Consider the following 26,977-nt stretch of genomic DNA (forward strand, 5'->3'; position numbering starts at 1 on the left):
CTCTTCCTTTACAAATGCAAAAAATGTGGCTTATCACATTTTTTGATATACTCCTGTAAAGTGTTGGAATTGGTCTATCCAATATCCTGCATTCATTTGTAGTGTCTGAGAAAGGGCAGCCATTGCTAAATGGGCTACAAGATTCTCATCCCATCTTTTCTACTGTCTAGAAAAGAGAAGGGGGGTGGGGGGGTGGAAAGAATCTTCTTTTTATGAGAAGCATGAAAAATAAATCACCAGTTTGAGTATTCAAATCAATCCTGCTGGCAACTATCCTTCCCTTGAAATGTTTGTTGCCTGTATATTTCTGTCTTCTGAATATTTTCAAGCCTTCTTGTTTGCCATCTGCACTGAGGGTCACATCTCAGTTTTCCTCTATGTATCTTTTTTGAGATTAATGTACCTTAATGACATCATTGTGTGCTGTGATGGGAAGGTCCCCAAGTTTGCCTTTCTTCCCATCTCCATCTCACTTCTGTGCAAATCAGCTCTCAGGCTTTGATGTTTTTCCTGTAGGGCTATCTTTCTTAAATGCAATATAGCTTACCTATAAGTTTAGCAAGCCTGCGTGCTCTCATTAGATGCATTTTTGTCATCAGTAATAAGTTCCCAAGGAGCCTAATGTGAGGGGTAACTGATACAGTGTGGAATGGAGCCATTGTCTGATAATGCAATATCTCTCATAACAATGTAAATAAGAAGCTGAATACATTTCAAGGCTTCTTTGTGCTCAACATTATTAGGCGGTGTTCTATTTTCAGTCTGAATATTCATAATATGCTCCTAGAGTGCAGCAGTAAAGTAAGCAGCTTTGAGGGGGAAAAAATGTAAAAAAGTGCAAGGAAAAAAAAGAAATGAGTAGCGTTCTAATGAGGAACAGTTGAGTAGTATGATTTAGCATACTTCTGAGGTTTCTATCAGCCTGGAGCCATTCTTTCTTGGCTTGTATACAGTGCATTTACATGGAGCTATGTTTGGATGAGTGCCTTCAAAAGTACTAAATGCTCTAATGTACTGAAAAGTGATAAATATGGAATACATATGCACACACACACGCACACGCACACGCGCACATACACACACACACACTGCATAGACGTTTCCATTTCCTCTATTGCTAGTAGCTGGGTGAAATTCAAGAAGGCAGCAGTGCAGCTACAAAATAAAATGATTCATAGTTTATTTAAACTACACCTAGTATTACAAACTACAAAAGTATTGTTCAAAGGCAATCAGTTGTCACATCTCTTACTTAAGTTTGGGTAGAGGTGGGGGAATGGGAAAACAAGTTGGGGGAGAACAAAAGTTGTGCAAGTGTTGTAACTTCCTTACTGATCTGCATGACCCTCTTAACCTGCAAATGTAGCAAAGACGGGATCAGTTTTAAGCCAGAGCAACAAGCTGTTTTGCTAGAAACATGATACCATAACTGCAGACAATAAGAGCTGGAAACCATACGACTGGTTAGCAAAGGGCAGCACATTTGAGTGACCCTCTGGGTTAACAACAACAGTGGCAGCAGAAGCTATAATTGTGACTCCTACACTGCAGTCTTTGCTAATTTCTTTCAATGCTGTCCTTAAAAAAAAATCTTAGCCTGAAAAAAAGCTAAAACACAGCTCTGTAGGTTAATGAAAAAACAATATAGAAGTGGCCTTAATGGAGATGCAATTGCTGGCTGAAATATTTATTACTTACATTTATTTACATCCCTTACTGAGAACGTGTCTGTTTTCCTATACTTTGATTTTGTTCTGAAGTTTCTAGGAGTTTTTGTGCTTTTTCATCTAATATTCCTCCTCTTACTCTCCCAACGTGATTCATTTCTTTAAGATCTTGTTTTATTTTTAAGTCATCAATTACTCAAACTTTGTTGGCCTATCTATTCTCTGCCATCTGGACCCCATACCTTATTTTAAAGCATGTTCAAATAATGACAACCTTCTTTTCTCAATTAATTTATGGGCTGTGGGGACCATTTTTCATTTGTTATCATGCACTTCCATTTGATCTCTCATATCTTTCTTCTGCATCTGCAACCATAGTGTATAAATCTTCCTCTCTAGCATTGTCATGGTGTCCAAGATATATAGGTATAACTCCCTATTAGTTCCACAAAACTGACCTTAATTTCTAAAAATGGTATCAGATGTGAATAAAGTTTGGTAAGATGATTTGTTTTGATTTACTTTGTACCACTTATCTTTGAGTTTTCTTCCTCCTTTCCTTTTATCTAATTTAGACAGTATAGTCTTGCAAGCCCAGTTGCATGTTTATCCATTACCTTCCTGCCAATGCTGTTCCTTAGAGAGATAGGACTGCAAGATTTTGGATGCTAGGAATAATAAAATGGCATTTTTCAGTGACCGCTAGTATGCCTGCAATTTCTTTTTGCATTTAAAAATGGTAATTTTGTCTCAAATAAAATACAAAGGTTTTTGCAGCTATGATTGGGGTGACATTAGTCCAGTAAAATGAACAGAAATAGACAAATCCAAATAGCTTTCATTTTATTCTGCTGTGTTGACAAATGATAAGACTTAAAAATTCAATTCTCCCACCGAGTGCTTACAAGAGGCTGGTTTGGATTGCTGAAAGGCTGTGGCTCACAAAACAAAACCTGTGCTTGTGTGTGTGTGTGTGTGTCTGTGTGTGTGTGTGTGTGTGTGTGTGTGTGTGTTTTGTTTTACATAAACAGACTTCAGTCCAAACTAAGGATTGCTAATTAAGCAAAAACCACGACCAGATGTTTATTAACACCTCTCAGGTTCATGGGATTTGGATAGTGTGCAGTTTTCATGGACTAATTTGAGATGGGAAACACCTTTATTGGAATAATGGCCAATTATAATTGCCTACTTTGCCTATTTTTCTTTTATCTGGTGTGCAGGAGAAAAAATGAGTCCAACCTATCATCCTAGTGCTGTTGATATTAATTCTGCACATCATTTGGTACATATTATTAATAATAAATACATTGTAACATACAGATGAAAAATTCCAAGGCCAGTTACTTTATGATAACTTTCTCTTTTGTTATTAGTTTATCACATGCCAACATTGTTAACCTATTTATATGTCGCCTGCCACCAGCCTTGACTCTGCCAAGGCAACGATGCGTCACTTTGATGCCAAAAAGCACTGAAACAGGAAGAGTTGCTGTTGGGTCCCAGCATGGTGACTTCATCACAGGCCTCAGCTTCAAACTGTGGAGTAATAAAACTGAATAGCACAATATAAAACTCCATGTTTCATAAGACAAATATTGCTTTACGCATTCATGTCCCTTGTACTATGTTAACTGTAGGAAGAAATGGAATACAGTTTTAGTGACCCCCTGGGACCTATAAAGGCTATTTCTGAGTCTGAATCTTGCTGTTTAATTTAATCATTTATTATATTAATATTCAAATGGGCTGCATCTTATTAGCTACTGCAAAGATGTTAGTACGTCTGAAATAAATACCTAATTATGCTTTTGAAGAGAGAGGTTCTAAAGACTTTTCTATGTTTGTGCTAATGGAAGAGTTCATTTGCAGAATTTTTCTGCAGAAATCAGCAGTCTGAGTATTTTTGAGTTTTTTTCCCCCTCTTACGCACAATAATATAAGAACAAGGATCAAATATACTATTGTAATGTCTAAATAGCAGATTCAAGTTTTCCTTTTTATATTTTGGGGCTTCATTCTCCAAGCCACTGAGTTATACAGTAGCAAACTGACCAGTGCCCTCAGCTCCAAGCTCAATAACACATTAATAAAAATAACTGCTTTAACCAAATGACCATGAAATTAAGTATGTTCTTATTCAAATTAAACAAATGTGTATGATTTTGAAAAACATTTTTTGAGCCTGACACGGTCACGTTTAAAATACTTTGACTTTTATTATTTTAAAAACCCATTATTATTTTTTTCCCTTGAATGCAAAACAAAAAGATGAGGACACTGGATTGCGCATCTTCAAACAATGGATAGCGGCATTTTCCAAATGAGGTAAACACATTTTGTGATTGCTACACATTGTGTGCATTGAGTACAGGAGTTACTCTGCAGGCACAGGGAAAAATGTCAGTGGATTTTTAGTGCATTCTCATCTGTAGGATCCATAAGAAGCCCCTTTCCTAATTCTTCATGAGGATGAATTGAATGTCTAGGATAATATACATAAACGGCACTAACAAATTCTAATCTGAATGGATACACTACATTTAGAGCAGTACAGAAAACAGCAGTAAATGCAAAAGTTACAGCCTGAAAAACTGAGAATTTCAAGTTACCATCTTTCAAAAAATCACCACTGCTGAACTTGGAATAATTTGCTTTAAAAAGATGCTTCCTAACGCAAAATTATTTTAACCGTAACTTATTTTCTGAATGATATTGGAGGTAATTTAAGGCTGAAGGACAGAGTGAGCTGGAAGATGAAGTCTTCATTTTATCCACAAACAGCCAGGTTCAGCTAGCTGCAGCTTGACTTCCTCCAAACTGACCCACAAATGGCCTTGCCCTTGAACTGGCTTAGTTTTCAAGCCACTACTACTATGCACAAGCAAGAGCAGCCAGGGTTGCTTAATTATCCTAAGTGTTATTGACATGCAAATGATCAACCTTTAGGAACTTGAGGGGGACAAAGTGGGCCAACGTCCATTATTATTAAGGGAAGTTTCCAGTGATAAATGCAGTCCCTGTTACTGTTAACAAAAGTTGTGTGTAAACCCCAAAGGTAACATGGATTCCGGCTCTATTCCATACACCGTTCATTAAATCTGTCAAAGCTTTCCGGTCTCTGTCACCTTATCCCTCTCAGCCCTCATGTTGCAAGCTTTTTACAATATATTCTTTACTTTAAAACTTTCCAGCTTTGCTGCAGACAGATAGATATGGTTATGTTACATCACCATTTGCACTACCTCCTATATTGATTGGGATAGTTATTTAGCTATTGCGGGTAACTGCCAAATGCATAAAGATGATGACTTTATGTTATGCCATCCAATATATACTATTGTATATACTACTACTATTCTTACTTAATGATCAATTGATGTTATTAACAGAGGATATCTGAAATATACTATATATAAAATGGTAGCTTGCTAGTTTTTACCTGATTAGCACTATCCCTTCACTCAATATCTCATTGGCATATTTTCCTGTTGGAAGATACTTTAAGTATAGGTTGTTGTTCCTGGTTGGGGGGTGGGGGGTGTTATTTTGTTTTTTTCATAATATGTGAAGATTAGATTTTCATCCCAGATCTAATGAGAAAGAACTAGGGCAACAATAGTTAACCTGTAATATACACTTACATTACCCTCTGTTGAACAGACACAGTATCAACGTAGGGGTTTAACTACCAAACCACTAAAAACACATATTCCTGCAGTTTTAGACTAGCCGTAAGAATGCTGTGTATATGTTTTCCTCATTATTTGGATGTGCTGTTTGAATGTTGTGATCAGTGATTCAGAGCACATGATTCATCAGGAAGACATTTGCTAGGCAGACATGTGAGGAGCTGTCTGCCTCTTCAATCTCACTGACAGGGCAAAAATGCTGATTTATAGTAAATCATTAAAATCTGCTTATTATTGCACTGCTTGTTCCTCTTTCCACTTCAAGCCAGCATCTTGATCTGCATCATGTCTCTTACAATTTTATACTACAGCAAGCAGTTATTTAAACAAGAGAGAAATGATCCTTAGTCTTTATTAGTGCATATGAAAGGATATTTTGTTTAAAGAAGACTAATTAAGAATGCAGACTCTATTTTCTTGCTCAGTTTAGGGAAAAATAAAGATTTAAAACATCTAAGCACAAAGAATTATTACAATAAAATAATACTTTAAAATGATAATTGAATGCCTCTTAGAAAATCACAAAGTAACAGCTCACAGAATGCCAAAATATTGGGAAAAAGTGCGGAGGTGGGATGGTGATAGTTTGAGGATGGAGTCGGACAACATAGAGCTAAATATTATATGAATATTGATGGAAAATATAGAATGATATTATGTACCACTCTGTTACAGTGACAATGGAAGTGTTTTTTTAACATCATTTTCAAAAAAAAGTTTTATTTGTTTACTTTGAAAGAGCTGGATTTGGTGAAATAATATAATATGTAAATACACTGTATTATAGAAAAACAAAGAAACAATACAAAGAGGTCCATATTGTGTATGTGTTACTTACAGTAAAAATTTTAATTTGATGCCTAGGGACAGAAATCCTTGCCACTGAATTACAAAGAAGTGAATAAACTGACTCAAAATTAATCCATACAGATCTGTCCCCTTAATAATACTAATTCCAGAGAACAAAGCAGTGCATAATGCATTTTAAATTAACTTGGAAAATGCATAATTTATATTTGTTTTATTTCTTAATATTTGAACACAGGTACTTTTTAGAATGCTAAGGACAAGAAAGAGACAGATTTTGTCTGTATACATTCAATTTAAAAAAAATAAAATCAGACAATATTTTTCAAGCTCTCTTAGAAAAGGACTTCAGCTGTGAAATATTACGGAGAAAGGATAAACACAGTTCCAGGAGAGAAAATGATTTTTAACATGCTGTGAAATGAATATGTTTGGTTAAAATATAAGAAGGGTCTTAATTCCTAGTAAAACATTCTGAAATAGATAATTACATATTAGTTTGGATAAAAAATAGTGTCCTATGTCATGAGAAGCAATTGAGAGATACACTGCAGGGTGCCATGTTGGGCATGGTAGGCAGTGGGATGTGGGATGTAGGAGGGGCAAGGGTAAGGCAGTGCAATTCAGTACATATAAGAAACTTCAGAATTTCACCTCCCCCATATTTATGCCCTTTACACAGTAGCACCTCTTAATATATTGTGTCAAAAAAGCAAACATCCTGGGTATAGTCTAAAAAGATATGGCTGCAATACAGGAAGTTATTTATCCCAATATACAGCGGCATCACAATGTGCTGTTTCCAACCTATGGAGTTAAAACAGCAAACATTCAGTTACCACCCAGGCTAGATCTAAGGATAACCAAAGTTAGTTTTTGCTCATCACACCAGGAACTAGGGAGTAGCACAAACACAATTTACTCAAACATAAAGCAGTATGGTTTTCTGTTAACATGGGTAAATTAGCAATGTTGCAGAACTTACTGTCACACCACAGTAGATAACAGGTGGAGCTTTTTATTTGGATGAATCTGTTCGTATTTGGTAGTTTAGAAATCCTAAATTAGACTGGAATCAGAACTCATGGCATAGGTGATATCTTTTATTACACCAAATAGATATTTGCCAAAAAAAAAGTATATTTGCAAGCTTTTGAACACAGGCATCCTTCATCAGGCATAACAGGTTGCAAAGATTGTAAAAGTTTTCCTAGGTAGAAATGAAAATTCATATAGTAGTGTAAGAGTGATGTTGTAGCTGCGGCAGTTCAAAAATTATGTGCGAGGCAAGGATTTCTTAGGCTGATATCTTTAGTGGGCCAATATCTTGCCTTCAGAAGTTTGTCTAACTTTATCCTGACTACATAGCTGGTCCACTAAAAGATATCACCCTAAGAAATCCTTGCCTCATAAAAATATATGATGATCTAATGACAGTGCAAATCATCATGGCCAAAACTGAAAGTGAGACATAATCTTTTATGAAATTGGAGACACATATCTAAGTATCACAAAAAGAAAAATAGCTGAAAAGGAAGCCAATGATGCAAAACACAGTTTAGCATTCTAGGATTTCTGAAATCAATTGTTTCATTTCCATAAAAATCCTCTAATTTTGCGTGTAACAGGGAGACTTGTGCCCTATTACTCTTAGAGAAAAACGAGAAAGAAACTTATTGTAGATGGACAATGTCATTTGCCGCAGACGATGTCTTTGGGTAGTGTTTGGTGACAGACAGACAACACCTGAAAGAAATGATTCATAATTACTTACCAGAAATAAAGAGGATCCCATAAAAGGGACATGCTGGTAACCAATCCCCGGAAGGGGATTGCAGAGTCGAAACAGTGAGAAGCGGCTGAAGCAGCTCATGTGGAGGCATGGGAATCAACGGGGATCATTGTGGATCATCAGAGAAAAGCCTGGGAATGCAATCTGCCATTGTTACCCTCAAGTTACTTATCAGTTGGACTGTGAAAAGTAGAATCTCTAATTTTGCTATAAGAACTTATTGATGGGGAGTTTGCCCCAGTTAGTTTTCTGTGGACTATGCTGTGTTTCATGAGATGTGAGGAATAATCACGTGAGGTGAGACCAGCTGACAGTCACGCACCAGACAGAGATACTGTGGGAATGAATTTTGCTGCTGAGAGACTCTAAAGAGGTTATGAGCATTGTTTATGTTATTCTTATTTTGTGTTGTAAAAAGGGGAAAAGGTAAGCCAGCTCATACAGATTGAGATGATATCAGAAGATTTGTCTTCATATGCTTATTTATTTATTTCTCCCATCAAAGGCATGGCAGGAGATTGACTGGAGGAGATCACTTAATTTAACTGGGTCCCTGCAAGAACCTACAAGAGTGAATATTCATCCTACCAGTGTTCTTACTTCTGAAAATAACTTTATGAACAAGGAAGGTTCATCTCTTCTGAAAGAAGTGAATAAGAAGTATCATAAGAAAATGGTGTTACCATCTGTTGATGTGGGTAAGTCCTAAAGCAATAAAAGCTTAATGCAACTGCACAATTACTCAAGGACTACAGTGATACCTCCATGGAAGAAAACAGCACTGATCTGCAAGATCATGCTAAATGGCTAGCAAACAATAAAAATGTTATATATGCTTGGACGGAGAAAACAAATTGAAGAAATTTTATGTGAATAACAATGGAGAAAAATGTTCAGCATTAAATTTTTGATGCTAGCTTTCAAAAGGAGAAGGGATACAGTGAATCCGGGTTTCTCTATCCACTTCAACTGATTCTTCTTCACTGCTTTTGCTTCAAGCTGTTTAACTTGAGACTTTGTTTCAGCCCAGAATGGGGTTTGACTGGGAAAAAAACATGCACCTGATAAAGAGAACCAGTATCAAGTTAATTCTCTTAGGCCATTTGTACATGCCACAAAATTGGCCTTTAAAGTGGCTTAATGTCCTTTTGCACCACTTTAATGGTGCAGCTGTTTGCACATGTCAGTGGCATAATACGCATTGAATAACTTTGGGTCATGTTAAATGACTTTGGAACATAGCAAAATAAAACATCTCCAAGGTGGTTTAGTTTATTCTGGAGGAAAGCACTGGGCCCCATGCAGCTCAGGGGCTGTGCAGGTAGCCCAGTGGCAGGCTGTGCAGGCAGGCTCCACTGACAGGAAAAAAAAAGCGGTGAGCCTGAACTTTTTTTTCCTCCGCGGAGCCTGCCTGCTTGCCTGAGCTGCGTGGGGGCCCAGCACTTCCCTCCGCAGCTGCGGTGCCCTCTGAGACCACTTGGGCTGGGTGTTTGCAGGTGGGTGCTGCTCGGGGGCCCTGCCACAGAGGGAAGCACCAGCCCCCTCTCTTCCTGAAGTTCAGGGACCGCTTGGCCCACCAACAGCTCACCCTTCCCTCCCTGCCACTGGAGAGGCAGGTAAGGATTGGGCCTGACCCTTGTGTACACACCACGGGGGGGGTTACTTCATGCTAAATTGAAGCAGTGTTTTTAAAGACCCGGTGTTTCAAGTTAGGGAAAATTAACCCAAAGTAAACCTCCGTGGCATGTACAAATGCCCTTAGAGAACACTGGATGTTTGGAAGAGCTCTTTGATTTGAGCAGGCTGCATGGAATAGAAACATGCCCCTATAAAGTTCAATGGCAAGCTCTACTCATAGCATAATGGGAAATGTTTTAAATTTGTGTGGTTTCTTAGGAAATATGACTTTATAATGAAAAAACGTATTATAAATTACCTCAAAGGAAGTTCATGATCTTCCAGACTCTTGGGACCGTGATCAAAAGGGAAATTATGGCCTTGAAAACTGCCAATTATGATTATCTCAGAGCTAGGAATATTTTTAAGGATTTCCCAAGGTTGAGTCAACTCAGCAAATTAGAACAATGCTGGAAATCCAAGCAAAGGGCATCAGCTGAAGGTTTTTTAAGCGCTATATGTAGATAAGAGCAAGACCAGATCAATAGTTACGATGGTGGCATGCAGACACTTGCGATTATGAGCAAGATTTTGCCAACATTTTAATTTACAGATAAATTTATTGGACAAAGCATGCATATGCTAGTGTGACCATTCACTTGATAACAGGTGTCTTCTGAGCATTCCTCAAGAGGAACAAGGCCAGGTAAAATTTGCTTTCTGACATTTGGCTCAAGTTTGCTATAGCCTGAAAAGAACATTAACTTCAGCTGAATCTGAATTTCCACTTTCCTCAAAAATGCGTGAAGTAGAAATGTCTGTGTCTAAAACTTTGGGGTTCTGGCTTTAGTTAGGCTTTTCAAATATTTCCAAAAAAGCCAAAAGGGAAAATTAAGGAGCACAAGTATATTTATATTTATATTATAAATTATCTCAAAGGAAGTTCATGATTTTCCAGACTCTTGGGACCATGATCAAAAGGGAAATTATGGCCTTGAAAACTGCCAGTTATGATTATCTCAGAGTGCACAGATGACATTAGTAAACAAGAGATGATAAGAATGATTGTTAGATTTGATTATGTAGAAGAAGCAACCTGGGTGAAAGAAGGCAATGTTATGACCAAAGAACAACAAAAATTCATATATGTTAAATTGCTGGCTCACAAAATCCACAACTATACATTGTTGTTCAGTGTGGTACAAGTGCCCTGACTTATACTAAGGAACCTGATGATTAGCAAGAAACTGAAGCTAGTTTTTCATAAGACAAACAACTTACAGTATAAACCAAAAGGAGAATATTTAATTACAAGGCCAGAGACAAGCTGCTAACAAATCCAAAAAGAAATTGCAAAATTATTTTATCTATTATATTTTGGTCACTGCCGTGCAGTCACTTAAAGTTTTTTTACAATTTGAGGAGCACTGTATGTTATTCATATTTTCATATGATATTGGTTTTACATCAAAGATGCCCCATACAGAATTACAAGAACAATGCACTCTTTTAAGTAAGGCATGAGAAGATAGACAGCCTATGGAGAGAATTAAATGCCCTGCATCTTTACAGTGAACTTCAAGCTTTTTGCAGGCAGCTGAAACTGGCTCAAAACATGAACATGGGCATGCCCAAAAGCTGTATTGGAGTATGTGCAAAAATAATCTTCTGTCCTTATTTCCAAACATATTAATAGTGCTTATGATGCTATTAAATTTGCCCGTGTCTGTCCCAAGTGGAGAACACACATTTTTCTAACTTACATGTTTACATGCTATGATGGCTCAGTTTCAGTTGGTGGGTACTGTTTTAGTTTCAGCTGAAAGCCAATTTTTGGAGCATATTGATCTGAAAGATGTTATCCATAAATTTACCTGTATTAAAGCAAAAAAAAGTGAAATTCACTAAGGATGCTAGCTGCTAATTTCAAATCTTTGGTAAAAAGGAAGAATATTCTGTATATTTGACATCTTCCCTTTGTTTCATATTTGCATTACCACTGATGAGGAAGAGTGCCGACTTTATTTCTCTTAGTGTTTTATTAGAAAGTTAGGAACTTAACTTAATGGGGGAGTGTGCCAAAAAGTCTTCCGGCCTAAAAAAGAGGTTAAAACTGACATGTGGTTCCCAAGATGTCATATAAATCTGATCGTGATATGTTGTCCTGCTTACAATCTATATATCAACATATTTGCCTTTGCCTCTTGCATTTAAAAACAAGCTATATGTAGCTACTATGGTGCCTTTAGGAGCGAGGATTTTGAGTTCAAGCATCCTAATCTGAAAAATTAGTTCTCGTTGTTCTTTGTTGTCTTCCCAATGTAACTGTGGATCTGATAACCTGAAAGTTCAATACATGGCTATTTTCCACTTGCCTAATTACACAATTTATACAACACAAAATATATGGAATATGCATTTAAGAGAATAGGAGAGATCATTTCTCTGCTCGAGTGTCATGTTGGGCACACTTCTGAAGCCAACAATTAAGCCTTTTGTAGCTAGGAATATTTTTAAGGATTTCCCATGGTTGAGTCAACTCAGCAAATTAGAATAATGCTGGAAATCCAAGCAAAGGGCATCAACTGAGGGGTTTTTAAGCACTATATGTAGATAAGAGCAAGGCCAGACCAATAGTTAGGATGGTGGCATGCAGACACTTGCGAGTATTAGCAAGATTTTGCCAACATTTTAATTTACAGATAAATTTATTGGACAAAGCATGCATATGCTAGTGTGACCATTCACTTGATAACAGGTGTCTTCTGAGCATTCCTCAAGAGGAACAAGGCCAGGTAAAATTTGCTTTCTGACATTTGGCTCAAGTTTGCTATAGCCTGAAAAGAACATTAACTTCAGCTGAATCTGAATTTCCACCTTCCTCAAAAATGCGTGAAGTAGAAATGTCTGTGTCTAAAACTTTGGGGTTCTGGCTTTCAGTTAGGCTTTTCAAATATTTCCAAAAAAGCCAAAAGGGAAAATTAAGGAGTACAAGTATATCCAAAATGATTTCTTAACCCAACAAATGCATTGAACAAATAATGAGTTTCTTTTTAAGGTGACTGAGTTTTGCAAATCTTTAATATTAGCAACCTTGGATGGGAACTTCCTCCCATGCCCAGCCCTCCCTCCCCCACTAGCTTGGTAGGAAAAAAACTTGACCTTTTCTAGTTTAATTCTGCCTTAGCATTGTGGATGCAAGTTATTTTCCATAATAACTCAAGTTTACAGGATAGCCTTATCGTGGGCTAATGCAAATGAATGCTTTGAGTCATAAGTGTTTCCCTTGGAAACAGTAATTTCAAGTTAACGTCTCTTGATGTGAAATGGAGTGCAGTATCACAAGCCCTTTCTTATCAGCCTACAAATTAACTTCTGTCCTCACTGTACAAGAATGTGAACAGCATCCTATATTTTGCTTCTTTTAGTTTTTAACATAGGATCTAGGTGTCACAGCATGCTCCACAGGGGTGCTTGCTTGGACCACTGCGGCCTTGTCTGGTCGCTGAAAACACCCATTAAAGCCATCCCAGGCTTGGAGGAGAGGAGCCTGAGCTTGTTCCCACTTGGAGATCCTGACCTTTCAGTTTCTCACCCTCCCTAGTTCTCCGTGGCCCTCACTGAAGGAGTGAGCATCCAGTTCTGCTCCTGAGGGAAGGACTTCACCTCCTCTTGGCAGTGTTGCATCCAGTGCAACTCCCATTTTGAAGCAGCACAGCAGACAAGCTCTTCAGTAAAGGCTTTTATGGGGGAAAAGGCCAACTAGCCAGAGGTTCTTTCTTCTTTCTCCCTCCAAAGGGGTTAAGCAATCCCTCCAACCCCAAACCAGCCTGCACAGCCCTGAGAAACCCAATGATATTCAGCTCTTCCCCTTCCAGTATCTCCAGCTCCCCAAAGTTCATCTAATTGCCTTAGTTTCCAGAATCTTCTGTCCTCAGACCTGCCATGCTGCTTTTATCCAGCCTGCTTTCCCTTTCCCACCCTGCTTTCCATACCTCCTGAAAGTTGGCCATCTCACTGCTGTTGGTATATCAACAAAGCCATTCAGGTCTGCTGATGCTAAAGGTATGTCCAAGTCGTACAACAGTATAACATTATGAATACAGTTAACACAGAAGTATCACAGCAAAACATGTAGTCGGTCACACCACGTCCATATCCTACTTTCAATCCAGATCTACATGGTAACTGGCCATGATTGAGAATGATATCCTCATGATGCACAGCTCTGGACAGGATACTTCTGAAATTAGAACCAGTTTAGCCTTGTTAGCTCACTCCCATGCTAATTCACCTGCCTATGGCAGTGTATTGATTTGGCTACGCTGCTTCTGGTTTAGGAGGAAGCCTTTTTAAGGCAGCACAGTATCCTTGGAGGCACTGTTTTGGGCTAGGGACAGACGTTACACAAAAACTGGTTTAAGTGTTCAGAAACTGGTTTAAACCTGTAATAGAACAGACATTCAGTGCACACAAACCAGTTTGAAAATGGCTGAAACCAATTTGAGATAAATCTGGTTGAATATAATCTCAGACTTAACTGATTTGCCTCAAACCAGTTGATGCAGTGTCTGTTCCGGACCTCTTGCTGGTTTCAGTTAAACCAGATTCCCCAAGCATCCCAGCCTGCTCTCTGGGCTGTGCAGAGCTCTGCTCTCTGCTCCAGTGAGCTGGGCTGGCCCATCCCCTCTGCTCTCTAGCTGGAGCTGGGGCAGGGTGTGGCCAGATGCTGGCCTGCCATGGCCCCAGAGGCAATTTCCTCCCTCTGTCCCCTCTCCCCCCATTCTGCTGGCAAACCCTGGGGACTGCAGCTGGGGTTTGCCAGCCCCAGCCACACCTCCATGGCTTGCCTCCAGCCAGGCAGGGATGGAGCTAATTTCTTCCTCTGTCCCCTCTCTCCCCTGGAACCCCCAGGGATTTGGCTGCAGTCTCTGTGGCTTGCCTGCAGCCAGACAGGGAGGGGATTAATTCTACAGTGGGTCCCAGAGCAGGAGGAGAGAGGCAAGCTAGTCCCCTGTGAGCAAGCCCTGCACCTGTGAGCCAGAGCTAAAATCTGCAGGACCAGACTGAGAGGTGAGAAGTGTTGGCAAAGACCTGACAATCATCACACATGTTGGAGATGTAGTTAAGGGAAGTTGCAGACAGCTTTACCAATGAATGCAGAAACTATGTTTACATTATAAAGCAGAACATGTAAAATGTGGAAATACCTAAACAAAGCCTTTCTAAGTGCCTGGCTATAAGGAGACGCTCTGCCTTAAGGATTAGTAAAACTAATTCTTGTCTTCCTGGTTTACATTTTAAGTTAATTTGTGTGTGCTATGTTTTACTGAGCTATAACTTAGCTTAGGCAAAGATTTTTTGATAGTCTCCTGTTGCGTGCTTTGCAGTTGCTGTGTTCAATACATGCTTGCTTCAGAGAGAGCACTTTTTCCCCATCCCCACTCCTCAGACTAAGGTCTGGCAGCAGCTGCCCCCTCCTCCTTTACTGCCCCTCCACCCAGGTGGTGGCTAGCATCCCATGTGTTGTGTTAGGCCTGGCTAGTGCCTGACCATGCCACCTCCACTTCAGCAGGGAGGGGTGAGAGTCTTGAAGGATATCTCTCTTCCCTCCCCTTTCGTAGTAGGTGGGAGGCATGTTCTAGTGCCTCCCGGCTTCTGGCTTCAGCCACTGCAGGCACGTGGCTGCATTTCCTGATTTAACAGAGAATGTCTGTGCAGTTATTAATCAGTTTAAGCTGCACAGCTTAGACTAGCATGCAAATAATGAATCAATTGAGGCTTGGGATTTTTGAATGGCTGTCCCTAGCCCTGGAGTACATTAAGTTTATCACATAGAAATGGCCTTGCTGAAGTTGCTGGTACTATTATGGACTTACGTTGTTGGAAGTAGTAGCTGAAACTAAGTTATAAGGTCTCTTTCTGCCATTATTTGTAAAAACAGAATAAAATCATTACCAAATTAATTTCTGTGATATACAGTTCTTATCCAGACTTCTTTGGGCCAGCTTGTTCTAGTGGTGGGAGCTCACCATTCTAAAGGTTGGTAGCAGTGTCCAAAGTAGACAGTGAATATAATGAAACATACATTAATATCCTTAAAAAAGAGAATTTTGTGTGATAACATCACTACCTCCCTAAAGTGCTTGATCCTAATATTATATTCCCTCTCAAAAAGAGAAATGAAATGTGTCTTCTCCCTGAAATTTTAGGGAGAACATGGCTAGTGAGAGGGGTGCTCTCTGAATTGAGTGGAGATTTCTGTGCTACCCTTGGCAGTGAAGGAAGTGACCCACAAGCCATACCTCTATCACCAACCACTCCTCTATCACCAGCAAAGTAGAAAAGCTATCAAGATAAGCTAGCTATAAAGATATGAGTAGCAAAGCAGGGGAGACCTGGGCCAGGGAGTAAGGTTCTAGAGAATAAGGAGGGACTGCAAAATGGATGGGAGGGGGAAAGAGCCTGGACACTAGAGAATGGAGGCTAGAGTATAGATGAATCTATACCTCTATATCTCTAGAGTATAGAGGCTAGAGTATAGATGCATCTCAAGCAGGTCCAAAGAGGTGATCCTCCCCCTCTATGCAGCACTGGTCAGGCTGCAGTTGGAGTACTGCGTCCAGTTCTGGGCACCACACTTCAAGAGGGATGTGGACAGCATGGAGAGGGTCCAGAGGAGGCCACTCGTATGATCAGGGGACAACAGGGCAGGCCCTACGAGGAGAGGCTGCGGGACCTGAACCTGTTCAGCCTCCACAAGAGAAGGCTGAGGGGGGATCTCGTGGCCTGTTATAAACTAGTCAGAGGGGACCAGCAGGCGCTGGGGGAGTCCCTGTTTCCCCGAGCACTACTAGGAGTGACCAGGAATAACGGTCACAAGCTGGCAGAGGGTAGATTCAGACTAGATATCAGGAGGCACTACTTCACTGTCAGGGCGGCTAGGATCTGGAACCAACTTCCAAGAGAAGTGGTGCTGGCTCCTACCCTGGGGGTCTTTAAGAGGAGGTTAGATGAACATCTTGCTGGGGTCGTTTGACCCCAGTACTCTTTCCTGCCATGGGAGGGGGTTGGACTAGATGATCTGCTCAGGTCCCTTCCAACCCTAGAAACTATGAAACTATAGGGAGCAAGATAAGCGGGGATAGGAGTGGAGTCCAATGGCATGTATAGACGGAACAGGGACTCTAAATTGAAGAGGTGGGTTTTAAAAAACACCACTTCAGTTTAGGGCTGATTAAACCCCCGTGTCGTGCACACATCCCACAGACTTACCTGCATCTCCAGGGAGGGGAGGACAAGCTGCCAGCAGCCAGAGCGGTTTTTGGGCGGTGGGTGGGGGGGCTGGTGCTTGCTTCCGTGGCAGCAGTGGCCCCCCCCAGGCAGCACCCACCCACAGGCACCCTGCTTGGGCTGCCCTAGGGGGCACTGCAGCCACAAAGGGAAGCACTGGGCCCCCATGCAGCTCAGGCAGGCAGACAGGCTCCAGGGTGTGTGTGGGGGGGGAAGATCAGGCTTTCTGCAGAGCTGTGGAACAGCACAGAGCCCAGTGTTTTGCTCCACGGCTGTAGGGCAGCAAACTAAAACTCCTCAAAGGAGCTTTAGGTTGCTGTGCCCCAAGTCATTTAAGGTGTATTATGCTGCCAAATTTCCTACAGCGGCTGGAATTAATGCGCAATACTCTGCCGGGGCGTTCAAACACTGACACCATTAAAGTGGTGCAAAAGCATTTAGCCCACTTTAAAGTGTTGTGCACACATGCCTCTTGCTTCATGTACAAACAGCCCAAGTCAGAGAATTAAGTTGTGCCTAAGGGATGTGGAATGTGGAGACGGACAAGTAAACAGAATGTGGTAAAAAGGTGAGGAAAATAATGTTCAGAGCAAAGGAACATGAACATAACAATGAGAGGAGGAAGGAAAGAATAACAAAATTAAAAAATAAGGAAGGGATAAGAAAAGACAACCCACGGTGATGGGAATGGTCAGCAAATTAAGAAGTGTGATTATGTATGAGGGGGAAGGAATAAGGAAGCGAAAATGCTGTAGTTCTTTGTGAGATCTGGCTGTGCATCCTGGACTGGGAGGAACTGATGTGCTTTAATGAAAAGGATATTCAGAAACAGGTAAAAGCAAAAAACAAAACAAAACCAAAAAAGGAGGAGGTTGGATAATCTGTTTTTGTGCAGGTTGGATAGTACGTTTCTATGTCTGCACTTTTTGTGCATTGTCTATATGTCATTTAAAATATTCTGTTTTGGTTTGAGACCACTCCAGAAATACAGGATACTGAATAAGTAGTAAAGAAGTGGTAAACATTAGAATGTATAGGTTAGCTTCAACTTCAACAACTTCAACAACCAAAACTGAAAAGATAATGGAGAAAGATGTGTGTGTGTGTGTATGTTTTGCATTTGGCTCAGAGAATTCATTCCGATTAAAAAACAACAACAACCCCCTCCCCCTTAAAAATCAGAAGTAATAAAAGGACCAGACATGTTTTGTTGGAAGATTCAATTCAATATTCTGATGTAGAAATTTGAAAAAAACTGATAACATTTATATGTTTAATATCTCTATAAATATAAATCCTATCAGGTTTAGAATTGTACTTAAAACGTATAAAGTCCACAGATATCACTTTATTGTACAAACACCACTTCTTCCTGTTGAATATTTGTCTTGCAGCTTACTTTGTAAAATAGTGCACAATAAGATATCGCACATACAGTACTTAAGAGAAATGATAATCAGATGCTTTAACACATTTAAATCATAATGTTACATTACATTGCAACACCTTGCCTTTCCTACAACTATACCAATTCTATTCCCTAAGGACCATTATTCTTCAGAGAAAATAAGAGATTTCATCTGTAATAATCCCAAAGAGAATTCTTGCACTTGAGGATGTTTTTTTAAAAGACAATTTACACACAAGAGTATGGCCGCTGATGTGATAATTGAGAAACACTTGGTGAAAATATCTTTCTTTTCACAATTACTACTTTTGGGCTTTGTTCTATGGAAGAGAAAAATAGAAGGGGTGGCAAATTTTCTGTGGTCAAATGATAAGAGAAAATAGGCTGCAGCTTCAAGATGCTTGTTGGTTAAGGACAGCAAAAGGGATTGAGCTACATACCAGATTTGCCCCGTGCCAGAGAAAGCTGCCAGAGTAATAAAGAGCCATTCATTTTTGTATAACAACAGTGGTCACTGTAGTCTCATCTAAGCTAGTGCAGTCCTCAAGCTGCCATAACTCAGTTTAGGAAGACTTGCCATGTAAAGAGAAACACTAAGATGGTAAAACAGTATCCTTTCACACCAGTCTCTGACTTATACTCTTGGCGGCTTGGCTGTATCCATGAACCTGCTATTGGAGAGCAGATATAAGAAAGCAGTTTGGTAGTAAATTAGATTTGTCCATCTGCTTGCAGTATACTACTGTTGTACAGTATGATCCCAGTGCACAAGTCCAGAACAGAGGTTAATTCCAAACTGGGGTGTAAAGCCAAAATGTTGTGGCCTCTGCTCTTCCCCAAAACATGCAAAATACACAGGTGAGAGCTCCTATTCTGGGAAGGGCACATAGGGGTGACTTCTGGTGTCCTTTGTGCATTCTACCTGCCTAAGTGGTGTTTTTGTTATTCCTACACAGCTTGTGATTCTAGCTGCACAGGTACCTGGCCTATACACAGCTTAGTACGTATGTTCAGTCTATGCACAAATGCTTAAGCATCCACGCTTAAGCATCCACACTGCAGGGGAAATAGAAATGCAAACTGTACATGGCAAAAAAGCCATGCACTTCTGGGAACTTACTTTTAGGCACACAAAGGGAAACAGAATTCTGCTCATAGTGCTCCCATTCTGTCAGTGGGCCAGAACCGCGTAGCCAGAAGTGAATCCCATTTCACCACGGGATGTATAGTAGGGGTGTGTGCAGCGGGCCCTATTCGATTTGGATTTGGATACGACCTGAATCAGGGACAGTGATTCGACTCATTGGTGCAGGTCACCATTCCTGATTTGATTTGGCTGAATCCAAATCTGAAGATTCAATGCTGATTTGGAGAATTAGGGATTTGGCTATAGACACAGCTTTAAATATTTTTTCTACATACCTCGAGGTACCAGCGCAGCTAGTGAATGCTGCGATGCTGGAGCACATGGCTTGGCAATCAGATGTGGGAGGATCCTGGGTGCCCCACCTCTTCCCCAGACCCAGGAGGCACCAGTCACTGAGCTGGGAGGGGGCAGGGGTGGGCCCCCTAGCATGCTCCCTGGCAGACCTGGAAGTGGACTGGAAGTATTTCCACCCCCCCCCCCATTCAGCGATTGACCATGGGAGGACTCTGGGTGCCCCCCAGACCCAGGAGGCACTAGTCGCCAAGCCAGAAGGGTGCGGGGGGCGGGGGGGTGCCCAGCACACTCCCTGGCGGACCCAGAAGTGGACTGGAAGCAGTACTGGTCCACTTCTGGGTCTGCTGCCAAGTGTGCTGGGCAGCCCCCATGCTTCTGTGGTTTGCTCCATCCACCCCACCATCACAGCATTTATGAGCTGCTTGGTACCTAGATGTATGTAGAAAAAAACATTTAAAGCTGTGTCTATGTCTGAATTGCCAGTTCTTTCTGAATCTCTCCAAATCTATTCAGAAAGTTCTAATTTGATTTGGAGAGATTAAAGGGTCCTTCGATTTGGATTTGGAGATTCGGCCACCAAATCAGGCTGAATCTCTGCTGAATCGCATCAGGGACCAATGCTTCGCGCAGCCCTAATGTATAGCTCTCTATTCTCTCAATGGGCATCCATAACTGACTTCTTAATGTCAGGATCCAGCTTGATTCTGACAACTGAGAGAGGAGATTCACGTCCTTTAAGGAAGGATATCTACATGAACCAATGCATGTGACTATCAGACAGAAGCACTGACTTGATCTGAAAGTAAAATATGAGGTCCTTCCCTCTTTTGCATGGTGGTGTTCACCTTTGCTCTACTAACTTAGGACTCAAGCTACTTGCCCAGTACATAGTACACAGATTCTAAGTCAGTTCTTCTAAGAACAGTATCCTAAACTTCAAGCCACTGCCTCTGCGAGGCTGAAAGCAGCCTCCAACCTTCGTGCCGGCCCACCAAGCAGCCGGGAGAGGCAGATTCATGGGGACAAAAAGACAGCAAGCAAGACAGAGCTCTGGGCTCTGACCTCTGCTCCCAGCTCCCTGTGCTGTGCATCTGTTTTACCCAGTGACCATTGCAAAAGACATTAATCCCACCAGAAACCAGGGCTCCTTACCTGTCAGGGCAGTGCTTATTTTACTGAGCTTTAAAGTCATACTCTTTTCTTTGCTACCCTTCTGGCCCCCCACAACTCTTTTACAATACTGTATCACACATCAGAAACAAGGGGGATTCACAGTTGAAAGAAATTCTCCCACCTGCTCGCCTGTCACAATTCTGTCAAACAGCATCAGAGAAGCTGCACTAGTGTAATCAGAGGTACTGCAGAACCACTTCTGAGTAGACTGGGTCTAATTCAAATAGTTTTCTAAAACAGTAAATCCAACTGTTGTAAATGGGTGAATCCCCGGAGAAGTAGATATTAGTTCTACTGATAGCAGTAAAACATCAAAACTGTTGTAAATATGAGCACACTTCACTTACAGTAAAATAACTGAAAACCCAATGTGGATGTCATTCAATGTTTTTAAAATAGTATCCTGTGTGTCATTAAAAAAAAGAAATATTCTCTTAAATGACTGTTATTTAGTTTTGAAATGAAAAATATTGAGTAGTTAAAGTTTATTAAGTGTAAAATTGGTTTTTAGATCATGTTTGAAATATTACCTACAGGAAAGCAAAGTTGGGGAAGCACAGAAAAGAACTTGGTCCAAAAACAATGAAAATACTGAAATACAAAGGCTGTTGTTAAACTGAACTCTATGCAGGGAGAGTTTAGTGCAATGACCAGACCTGCAAAGAAAAGTGAATCAGGAGGATTTGGTCTGGTTAAATTACTGCAGCTGTAAACACAATACAAGAAATTCCATATGAAAAATATAAAGGGGCCTTCAAGTGGGTGTGATTTCCATCCGCTATAAAGACATTTTACACCAGTAAGGGAGTATGAAATGGCCTCAGTATAAGTGAGGCTCAGTTTTTTCAAATCTTCTACAGCTCCTATTTCCATCTTATCACATTGTTTTAATTTCATAGCACAGAGCACTGCCGAAAGGTGTATTTCTCACCTTTGTGTTGAACAGAAGCAGTATAACTATCCAGTTAGTAGTTATTTGAGAAAATTATCCATCATAGAGCATGACGCTCATCCAACACACCAAATGTTGTTATGGAAACCATACGTGTGAAACTAAACAACCACTACAATCCAGAATCAAAAGCACTGAGTCACCAGTGAGAGAATACATTTCATGTAACCACTCCTTTGTTGACCTCACAAGTCTTTGTCCTCAAGAAAAACCTGCAGGAGATAGTCTTGGGAACAAAAATTCATAATTTTATAGGACACCAAAAACCATGGACTTAACACATACAATAATTGTATGGCTCATAATGTTATCGTGCCTCGTCCTTCTAAAAACCTCTCTATGCTCCACAGGTGATAATAGCCTTTTTCCTTGTTGAATAGTCTTATTCATTTACATAATTAGGTTTGTCTATAGCAACTGTTTTTTTACCTGGTGTAAATACTCATGATAACTTTTCTTTGCACCACAGGTTTTCTATCCATTCTTTTTATAAGTGATCAATTTCATTAACATTATAGGGTTAAACAACACTAACTATTCTGATTTGTATTCATCTTTAGCTTCTTTCCCATAGCTGAGGAAGGGCACTTCATGCCCCAAAACTTGTTACGCTCCTAGCTGGGAGGTTGTTTGTTGATATCTTTTTGTTCAAACAAATCATGCTTCTTGCATCTTTCCTGGATCATAACACTACAGCGCTATTACACAGTACTTTGGGGTAAAATTACTTATGTTTCAGGCCCAAAGTTGAACACCTGGCATTGAATCACCACACTAAAGATTATACAGTGACAGTGATTGATTAACCTACTTGTGACTTAGGAGTGACACAGAATGAAAGAAAAGCCATTACAAAAGTGTGAACATCAGAATACTCATCACATTTGATTCTTGATTGGAAAAAGTAGTTGCCATTGCTTAATGGAAATCAATACCATTCTAGATGCCACATTGCACTGGGTTACCCAACAACCCATTGTGAGATGAGCTGTAAGTCATCTAATTTCTCCAGCAACTTCATATTGCAACTGAAGCAATTATAATATCAGTCAGGTTTGTCTTCTGAAGAAGCCACACATGTGTATCATATATGATCTATTTGGTATCTAACCATCTGTCATTTTCCTGTTTTGATGTATTTTCATAGAAATTTCCCATAAGATGTTTGTTTTGAAGTGCTAAACAAAGTATTTATTTTCCTCTCTCTATTGGAAAACCCTGTGTTCTCTACTTCACAGTCTAAACCGAACTACAGAGTACTAATAAAACAAGCTATGACTAACAAATTAAATTTCCTCTGTATTAATCTTACATTTGGTGAGATATTTATCAGGATCTCAGATTCTTGGCTATAACAGGAACAACCTAATGCTCAAATATATCAACTGAAGATAAAAATTCAACAACATATCTATTGTCGTACAACAGAGATAACAGAAAGGTTCTGCAAAGACCTCGAATCATTCTGGTCAGACTTTTGAGTGTTGCATGTATTGGGCCAAAATGTTTCTGAAGATTTACATCATCTGGAATTTCTATTTACCCTGACGCACAATTAATCGTTTCGCAGGACTTAATAACCTTCATTCCATCAGAGTTTTAGAAGTGACTATATACAGTCCTATTGGGTTCAAAGAGGTTAATTGTTGTACAAATGGAACTCAAGTTACAGAAGCTGCATCTTTTTGAAGATTCATTCATAAAATGCAAAATAAACTGTAAGCGTACAGAGTAGCTTAAGGAAAAATTCCTGCTTCATATTAAATCTGACTTGAAAATTGACCTTATGGCCAAGGACAATAGTCCTGATCCAGTGAACTGTATTTATTTCATACAAGGCAAGCCACGGAGACTTCAGTGGGAGAACTTGAAAGAGAAAGCGAGTCAGAGTTGGAGAACTGGAGCCAGCATCTAATTGCACAGCCCCCAGTAGTATGAAAAATCTGTGCCAGACTCACTCTCAGCTTATATTAGACTTTCTTTTATTTTAATAGTTGCTTTCATGTATTATCTATCAGTTTTGGTAGACTGTTATGTTACTAAGATTACTTGTGTGTGGCTTAAAATCTGCCAGAGATAGGCTGTGCAATCCTTCTTTACGATGTCGAATGCTTAGCTCATGGGTTATATTCTGCCAGCTTTATGGTATGCACAGATTCTCCTTTATGCCAATGTGTTTCATCAGGTTTTATAATGATGTAAGTTACATCAGGATCAGGCATAGACAGACATGCTGGGATAGCAGGTACTATTATAAAGGCCCACATTAGGTGGTGGGAAGCAGATAATAGCCTGTTTGCATTAAGAAAATAGCTGCCCTGGGATGCAAGCTGGTAGATGAAAATCTAAACCAGTATAACTTAGACAAGGCGCTTGTACATGTGACAGGGGTTTAGTCTTCAGGGTTTTATTCTGTGCTCATTAAATTGGAACAGCGGGTTTTTAATTGAAAACCACCGTTTCAATATTTCTGTCATGTTATGGTGAGGAGCCCGATCCTTTTATTTATTTTTTTTGGAGCTGGAGCCTGCCCATGGCTGGGGGTAAGCTGCCGGTGGGCTGAGCAGCCCCTAAGCTGTGGGGTGGGGGCCTGGTTTTTCCCTTTGTGGTGGTAGCATCCCCTGAGGCTGGGTGGGGGGCAATTATTTTGGGCAGAGGGCCGCTTACTGAGTTTTGGCAAGCCATTGAGGGCCACATGACAGACAGCCCAGGGAAGATAAGTATTAATTTTCTAAATTTTTTAGGGGCCTCGTGAGATGGATAGAATGGCCTGGTGGGTGCATCTGGCCCGTGGGCCGCATTTTGCCCACCCCTGCCCTGGGGCCACCTGGTTGGGCTGTTAGCAGGCTAGGTGCTGCCCCAGCTTGGAGTTAGCACATAGCCTGATCCAGCTGTTCCCTAAGCCTGTCCAGGGAGCAGTACCCAGTGGGCTTCAGTGGCTGGGATCAGGGAACAGTTGGATGAGACTGGGTGCTGCCTCTGGGCTGGGGCAGCACCCAGCCTACTAGCAGCCTTCCCGGGTGGGCATCACTGCCACGGAGGGAAGGGCCAGGGCCCCCCACACATTAGGGGCTGCTCAGCCTGCTGGCAGCTTGTCCCCTGACTGTGGAGCCTACCCATCTCTCCTGCGACCAGGAGGTGAGCTGACAGCTGCAACTCATCACTGCAAACTAAACTACATCCAGATCTAGTTTTGTTTGCAATGATGAAAACTTATCTAAAGCCCCCCAAGCTGGTGCACATGTAATGTGTGATGCCATTAAGCCACACAAATGATATTTTCATCGTGTATATTATGATGACCATCATGTGTACAAATGCCTGTAGAATTTTAACCCTGAATCTTTCAGGAAGAATTGCCCATCATATTGGTTGCAGCTACCTCAGTACAAGCTGTATTCATAGATTCACAGATGCTAGGGTGATCTGTTTGCTCCTGTTTACACCAGTGTAATGTTAACTACACCAGTGGAAGTGCTTCAGCTGTTCACACATTTATTTCTATTGAAGTGCACCTTACTCTTTTCAGGAGTATCTTTATGGAAAATACTACCTTACAAAAAAGGTGGCATTAATTTGCCTTAAACAGATCAACTGACTTTAATTAGGATTATACAGTGGTAATGCTGTAAATAGGGCAGGATATAGATGAGAACCTAGCTCACATCTGTACTTTTATCTTCATGGATACAGTTCTGATTTACAAAAATGCCCCTTGGCTGCCACTCTGACCACAGAAAGAGGGCTTTAAGTGTGTGTAAACATATCATATGCCCATCATAATGTACAACTAGTCAAGGCAAGAGGAGTAAGGGAGCCTTAAAACCAGTGAGGACAGGGCCCTCTTTGTAAGTACTATATGTTAGTCTTATGGAGTCATAGATTAAAATATTTCTGGAAACACAAGATTTAAAAGGCATTTGGGATAAAAGCCACATGTAATGTCAAAAAGAAAAACAAAATCATCATAAAAACCAGCTTGATTGAGAAAAACATTGTACCAGATTTATGAAAGAAATAAAGAGCTGCTATTTTCCGTTTGTAGGATTTTAATGAATAAATGGCATTCCTATTTATTATTTACTATTTTCAAATTTTAATGAATAGTCCTGGTGATAATTTCTATATTTCTATATTTATAGAACAACAGCACTTCATACATACTGAACTATGCTATTATCTACACATGTGCTGCCTTTCTGTAAATATAGAAATTTGGTGTTTGCCAGTAGAACTATTCATTACAATTTGAAAGTGGATAAATAATGAATAGTAATGCCATTTCTTCATTAAAATTCTACAAAAGGAAAATATATACTCGTTATTCCTTTCATGAATTCGGCCCATTGAAGGTTCATAAATAATTGTGCTTCACAATTGTGTCTAATTAGCAATGAACTTAATCCAGTGCATCCAAAAGCTTGGAGCAAGGGATTTTTTTTATTTTCCTTTATTTCACACACACAGTGACACAGGTCTGATTTCAAAATGCACCTTTATTGATAACAGCTGAGGATGGATCTTCTAAGATCAGCATCACAAACATTTTTTGCTAAACATCACATATTACCACTTAAGAACGTGATTCTGTAGCCACTCCATATGTTGAACTTACAGTGGGCTTAATGGAACTCAGCAAAAATAGTAGCTATTTAATGATTTTTTAAAATGCTACTTTATAATACAAAGTTTTCATAATTAGATCTGTACATATATTATTGCACTCTGGAATGTAGACTGTCAGTCCTGCTGTGATGCCATGTTTTTTCCAGAAGTACTGTCTCGAGGATTACTTCCTGGAATGAGGTTAAAGCATTAGCATCCCAGGGGAGACTGGGAGTCTAGCAAGAAGGGGCAGTGCAAAAGATACAAAATGGCACATCCCTCATCAGCGCCACTCTTGTGAGTCACTGCTCATATTTCTTCATTGTACTGTGATAATCTGTACATATATACTCCGTGTAAATCTGCATCTACGTGGACATGTGCTGTGTGTGTATGTATGCATGTTATGCACGAATGATTATACATGCACAATTTTTCCTAGAAAAATTTAGACATGGGTACTTGATTTTAGGAAGAAGGAGCAATTAAAAACATGAAGGAAACATAGGAATGTTTCATTTTTTTACCTT

At 40.2% G+C, this 26,977-nt stretch overlaps 1 long non-coding RNA gene across 1 annotated transcript in view; it reads left to right on the forward strand.

Moving 5' to 3' along the window:
• LOC149857185 (uncharacterized) overlaps positions 1-26,977 on the forward strand; it is a 310,115-nt gene that overhangs the window by 168,739 nt on the left and 114,399 nt on the right. Inside the window, exon 4 of the long non-coding RNA XR_016444132.1 lies at positions 8,464-8,656. This is a non-coding gene — a long non-coding RNA (uncharacterized LOC149857185). The remainder of the gene's footprint in view (positions 1-8,463; positions 8,657-26,977) is intronic.

This window comes from Crocodylus siamensis, chromosome 9, assembly GCF_052110815.1.
Source record: "Crocodylus siamensis isolate JL-2025a chromosome 9, ASM5211081v1, whole genome shotgun sequence".
In the NCBI taxonomy this organism is placed as follows: domain Eukaryota; kingdom Metazoa; phylum Chordata; order Crocodylia; family Crocodylidae; genus Crocodylus; species Crocodylus siamensis.